The sequence below is a fragment of the Pungitius pungitius genome, chromosome 9, assembly GCF_949316345.1.
Source record: "Pungitius pungitius chromosome 9, fPunPun2.1, whole genome shotgun sequence".
NCBI classification, from domain to species: Eukaryota; Metazoa; Chordata; class Actinopteri; order Perciformes; family Gasterosteidae; genus Pungitius; species Pungitius pungitius.
In genome coordinates, this window is record NC_084908.1 from 4,548,391 (window position 1) to 4,555,498 (window position 7,108).

The window sequence follows — 7,108 nt, forward strand, 5'->3', positions numbered from 1 at the left end:
ACTGCCAAAATAAAACTTGAACCTTTGGTTTGTTATATCAAGCCTTGTTCTCTAGACGTATACATTCACACACATTTACTGTGCATTTGGCAATAAATGATGTAAACAAATCCTTTGTTTTTGTTCTGAGTTTCTTTTGTATGGGAAAGCAGATCTTTCAGATGACTTTAAGGATGAGCCCAGTCCTTTAAACATTCTTCGACAGATGAACTACAGTATTTCTCCGAAGCTGTTTTGCTTTCAACGCACACTAAACCTTTTTAATAATGAAACAACATCTCACTTTGGACTTTTCTAAAGTTAAAAGTTGCCGTGCCTCGAATAGTAATGTGCCCGTTGCACTGTGTCTGGAGTTTTGTTGCTTTAATTATTACAGTATTTTGTGGACATCAAACAGCATCATTACGGGTTCTGTCCAAGACAACCTGTTGTGTTACCATAGTAGAAAAGAGTTATAGACTGCACTTTGCTTTATTTGTGCGGCCCCCTACCAGCGGTGCCACCACTTCTCCCAGTCTCCCGCAGCATTAACTCTAACAGCTGTAAATATCCACCTTTTATCAGGAGGCACACATGAAATATAGAAGCATTTGAATGGTTCTCGCGTAGTGATTCCATTGCAAATCATATGCTTAGAAACGCACCTTAGCTGCTGCTCAATATGAGACATGCGGATTGTTGTGCTTTGCAACTCCAATCGTTCTATTACTGTGGCCAACGCACAGTGACAATCACGCTTCGGAGTGGCGGCAAAATGGAAAGTCAATCTTGAAATATACCTGTAATTCTAGACAGCCTAATCAGTGTTTGTGGCACAAACAACACTCTCTCAAATGTAGAAACAGCACCAAATAAACCGGTGGGAGTAAATTGAAAATGAGGATCATGCAGTGAGGCAAGAAAGGCAACGCAATTTTATTTGCATAGCACATTTCAACAACAAGGCAATTCAAAGTGCTTCACATAAAAACATTAAAAACATCCAAACATAAAGCAAGGAGATGTAAATAAACGGTTAAGAACAGCCATTGAAACATAATAGAATAACAGTCATTGAAAAAAATTAAAAAACAACTTTAAAAATACTAAGAATAGAATAACATTTGCAGTGTAGTTTCAGTACCAAAATTCCACGATGCAGAAATGGTAAAAGCAAAAACTGAACGCTGCTTTCCAAGTTTAGTTCTGACTCTGGGAACAGAAAGTAGACCAGTTCAAGATGACCTAAGTGTTCGTGGCGGTTCATCAGAATATCAGAACCCTACTTGAGACCTAAACTATTCAATGCTTTGTAAACCAACAGCAGGATTTTGAAGTCTTTGTTTGACAGGAAGCCAGTGTAAAGAGCTGAGAACTGGAATGATGTGATCCACTTTCCTGGTCCTGGTGAGGACTCAGGCTGCAGCGTTCTGGATCAGCTGTAGCTTTCGGATTGACTTTTTACAGAGACATGTAAAAACCCTGTTACAGTAGTCCAGTCTACTGAAGATTAATTCATGGACAAGTTTTTAAAATCTTGTTAAGACATAAGTCCTCTAATCCTTGATGTTCTTTAGGTTATAGTAGGCGGATTTTGTAAGGCTTCTCAGGTGTGGTCCAAATCCATTATTTTGCCTAGTTTTCTTGCTTGGTTTGTGGTTTTTAAAATCAGTTATTGAAGTTCAGCTCTGATTTTCAATCATTCATTCTTGTTGCTATAGATAATTACTTTTGTTTTATTTTTGTGTAATTGTTTTGACACGTCCAGTTGTGGATTTGTTCAATGCATTTACCCAGTCCTTGGCTTGTAGCCCCCTGGTAATATAGTTATGTAGATTTGTGTGTCATCTGCATAAAAATGATATCACACTGTTTTCCATAATCTGAGCTAATGGAAGCATGTAGATGTTGAACAGAAAGGGCTCCAGTATTGAACCTTGGGGAACACCACAGGTCATTTTCTTCAGATCTGATGTGTAATTAACTACAGACACAAAGTATTCTCAGTCTTTCGAGCAGGATTCAAACCAGTTAAGTTCTTTGCCAGAGTCCCAGTCCCACCCAGTTGATAAGTCTGTCCAGTTGTATGTCTTAGCCGCCAGTGCCAAATCCCGCACTGAAATTGCGTAATAATACGATTTTGGCATTGTCTGTGTTTAAGTGGATCAAGAGCAGTTTCAGTACTGTGGTGCTGTCGAAAGCCTGACTGGAAGGCATCAAAAAAGTTATTTACGGCCAAAAAGTATTTTAGCTGTTCACATTTTTAATTATTTTACTTAGAGCAGAGAAGGAACACATCAAAACGTGGCCATTTAAAGTCGATCAATGTCCTGTGTTCTTTCTTTTTGCACACTCCCAGCTGGGAAAAAATGATGTGCTGCCGAAAAAAGTCACACTGAAAGAAAACGAACAAACAAATTAGCATCATAAAGCAAAGGCTGACACATACGTTTCTTGTTTGTCTTTGGCAATGATGGTCAACAATTATGAAACAAGCAGTGTGGCTCTGTTAATTGTTTTTCGTGCCGTGAGGAATAGATTAAGACTGACTGGTGACAGACTGTAGGAGGACAATGCTAGTCTGGATCGAGCAGCCGCAGAGCGCTCCCTATTTTTGGTTTTCTATCCACATTAGTCACATAGGTGGAGAATAAATGTGATCGGAGACGCAAGCGGGGATTCAGGAAAGCTCCAGGAAGGACTCGGCAATGTTTTTTTATACACGTGTGAACCAATTATTTTTCATAGCAGGGGCATTCTGCTCCGCAAATCCATGAAAGATCTAGTTGGTGAGACATGGCAGCGAGAAGCCAAAAGTGGGCCTCTGTTCACTCAATAAAGTGACACTTAAAAGCCTGACAGCATAGCAAATTGACTTTCTTATTTTCTCACTTTTAGGAGAGATGTTGGCAATATAAATCAAGACCTAAGTGTAACCTGGATGAAAAAACCCCATCTGAAAATCCATTTTGATATTTTTTGGGTGACTTTGTCTGTGATCTGCACTGTTCTGTGGACGGAAGTTATTAGAGACGCAGTGAGAGAAAAGACAATGGGAACGCAGAAGAGAAGGCAACACACAAAACAGGCACAAACATTCCGCGCACACAGAAAACACACACACACACATAGATACATCAGTGGAAATGATGCATTTGAAAGGCTTACCAGTGGAGATTATCTTCACACACACACAATGCGTGGGACCACATTACGGGCCTGCTCCTCAGGAGTTGGCCCTTCTGTGACATTTGGAAAGGGCGATGGGAGCATCACTCACACACTGATACGACTTTGACCTCCACACCCTCAGGTGTCAGCATGCACACCCCCCCCCCCCCCAGCCCCTCTCCCTCCCATGCAGAAGCTCAATACTCAGATTAACATCAGGCCCCCGGATTAGCTCCACCCCTGCAGGTTTTTTGGACAGCGCACACTCGTCTCACCTGGCTGCCCCGTGGCGCTCGGCTGCCCCCTCCCAAGCCCCCCCCCCCCCCCCCCCCCCTCAACGCAAACGCCACACACGAATGTATGCGCACACGCGCGGAGGGGTTGACCGTTATTGTTTGGCATTTGCTGAATAAGACCGACGTGGAAGGAATTCGGCCCTGGAGTAGGTTTTCCAGTGCAGGCGGCCTTTTCAGCCTCGCTCTATATTCATGAAATTAAACCTTCTCCAGTTACATAAACAGCAGAGCAACGCATCAATGCCGTTTGTCATCTCACATTCACCAGCCTACAAGACTCATTCTGGGACTTTATTTCCGCTACAAAGTGCCTCGGCAACCAAACGCTGCCCATCCCTCAGTGTCTGTGCTGCCTTACGTAACGATGCCTCACCAGCCACCTCTCAAGGCCTCTTCTCTCTTTTAAATTGTTCGATTTAGCAAAGCTCTGCTGGCCTCTCACCAGTCAGTCAAAATGAGATCACTGATTTCTCTCAAGCAAGGTTTGAAGAAAGGGCAAGCTTAAAAAGCCTGCCCCCCCGTTTTTTTCGAGGCATGACAGCATGTCAGACCTCTACGTCTGCTCCATTAGAGACGCTTTGTAGCGTGATCTTCTCTCTCCATATACAAGCAGAGGCACCCACGGTACGGTCTTCACTCGGAGAGTTTAGCAGTTTCGCTGCACCCTTGAGCCCGGGGGGGGTCAAAGCGGCAGGTTGGGATGTTTTGATCGCCTCCGTCTGCCTGAGAAATCCTGCAGATCCTCTCTGGTTGGATGAGTCACTCGCAGGGCTGCGGCGCCGCTCTGTGCCGTTCTACTGCCACCTTGTGCTCACTGTATTTGTGACGGCAGAGTGCCATTCCAAAATCACTCTCCACAAAATGATCCCACCGAGGTAAAAAAAAAGGAAAAGAAAAAAGCTTGCCACCTCTCAAAGTACAAGTACAACGTTTGAGATGCTGAACGAGTTCACAAAATACCCAAATTTACTTTCATACCAGGATGAAATATAAGTAAAAAATTGAAGTTTAATTGACATAGACATAATGCTTTCATAAGATGAATCCAACATGACTATTGTAATTAAGTGAACACCATATGACCCATATGATTTGTGGGATTTTGGTTGTAGGCTCACATTAGCTAAATACCTGTGGCTGCCGCGCATCTGTTTAAAGTCCTTCTAATAATGTAGTTCCGTAAGAATGCAATGATTGGACGGGCTACCCGCCTATTCTTGCATTGCCCGCTAGCTTAAACGCTGTGAGTACTAACCAAAGCTGCATTGTTGTTTACCCAGCTCCTTTCTGAGTTAAGTCTCTAGCAGTGCTAAGGTCCAAAAGTCGCGAAATCTGGGGCAAGACGCCCGCGGTCGAGGCCGGCCTAAAGGGACGGGATGTTGATTTTGCTGACATGGCAACTTTCTCTCGAGATTTAGAGATGTTTGGAGCTACTTTCATTGGAAAGTGTTTTACCCATATTAAAAATGTACAGTGTTTACATGGCTCCGTCAGCACTTTGACTTCAGTGGCGCCGTTAGCAGTTGGAATATTGAGAGCTGTAAAGAGGAAGATCAAACTGCTCCTGATCTTGTGTTTCATGCCCGTTATTAAATTACAGATTTCAATCTGCCTCCAATACTGAGGCAACGGTTTGGGGGGGAAGGCGCGGTCCTGTTTCAACATGACATGCACGGCCCGGGTCCACAAAGAAAAGAGTTTGCGGGGGGAAGAACCCTGGCTGGTGCTCTCAGAGCCCTGACTGTGAACCCATCCGACCCCTTTGAGATCAGGCGGAACACAGCCTGTGAGCCGGGCTTTATCTGCGCCACATCACCACCTGGCCCCACCGAAGCCCTCGCAGGCCCAATGCTCGGCAAATCCCTGCAGCCGGTTTCTGAGATCTTGGGGATCATTTCTCTGAGAAGGGAGACTATCGTGGTTGGATTGAAAGAATCTAAGAAGTAAACCCGTTGTTCTCCTTGCTCACACTTTGGTCACCACTGACCTGTTCTTCCCTCTATGTAAAGGGAAAACACAATGCATACACTCAACAGGCACAGATCACATACAGCTACACGCATACACACACACACGACGCACGGTGGTACACTGAGTCCCAGGGAGCAGGGCAGATGCATCTCCGTCCCACGGGACCCAAACACACCTGAGAACACAAGACGGAGCGGCGTGAGAACAAGCCGGGAGAGAAGGCAAACGAAGGAGGGGAGAGAAGCAGCGCGCGTGTGTCCGTGAGGTGCTTTCAATTCAGAAGCTGTGACATCGAACTGTCAGTGAAGCGCTGACAGGTAGCACTCACACACACACACACACACACGTATCCTGGTACTTTTGTAATTGAAAGCTGTCACTTTGAGATTTTCTCCTCCCCGGGGATTTGCTCTGGTTGGCTGCAGCTCCAGGATTTCACTTGTCTCCTCTCTTTGATATTGCTCCTCACCTCTAGATTAAGGTGCCTTCTTCACAGCCGTGCACCGACTCTCTCCCTCTGCTTCCTCGCACGCGGGGACCCGCTGATGAATGACCGTCCCTTGGAAATTTTAGCAGTGGGAGACAACTGCACACCCGACGAACCGCCACAGATTGATGATCTGCGAAAAAAAAGAATGCAGTTCGGCCGGCTCCGTGGCGAGCGCACGGGCCTAATTGGCCGCGGTTGCACCTCGACTAGCCGCCAAGGTTGCCGCGGCTTGATAGGGGCTGCAGATGACTCAATGCTGAGGTCCAGGCCTTCCGAGGCAGAATCGGTCTGTCACTTTCTAAGTCTCGCTATTCCCTGATGTCTAAATCTTCCCCTTCCCTCCTTCCATTCTCTCTTTGCTATGACTAAACAGTGTAATTCATTCATTATGTATCGGGCCCTAAATTAGGTTAGCACACATTTAATCATTCATGTGGGCTAGCTTCTCTGACTGGTCTGCTGAATCATTAATTAGGAGTTTTGGAGATGCTAATTTGCTCTATGATCCACAGGACCATCTGAAAGTCGTGTGAACAGATGTCAGTTTCTATGTCCCGCTCGGTGCACATTAAGACAGCGGCCGGGGGAATTGTTTGTCGGGATGGCCAGACGGGGGGGGAGGGCACTGAAAATCTATGGGTGGAGGGGGCACACCTAAAACGCTCATTAAGAACTATGTCAACTTAAACAGTGGGGAATTGCAAAGCTTCTTCCCTATTTCGCGGTTGTTACTAACTATCCAACCTTGACTGACCCGGTGTAGACTGTGGAAACAAGTCTGTTGTGCCCCCCAGCTTCCACAACACGCGTAGCCTGAGAAGAACACCGTAAACGTCAGCACTGATGCTGCGCCAGATACTGAAGGTCCAAAGAATGGGTTCACATGCTGCATTCGCTTCTTTTTAATGACTGCAACAGTGAAAACAGGCTGATTGCGTAATGCCCCGCCGCCCCCTTTCAACGCCACTGTTCATAACTGGTAAAAATGGTTTTCTGCAATACTTGTTATCTGAGCACCTCGCATCTGTGCTGGACCGAGGACTCGTGTCCGCTTACCCACACACACACGCGAACAGACCACAGGTCAAAATCATTTTGCAAATATCAACATCTCGGACTTTTGATATGAAGGCGCAGGAGAAGACGGAAGGATAAGAGATAAGATGAGTCCAGAACATCCAACAAATGTGCACCAATGGGC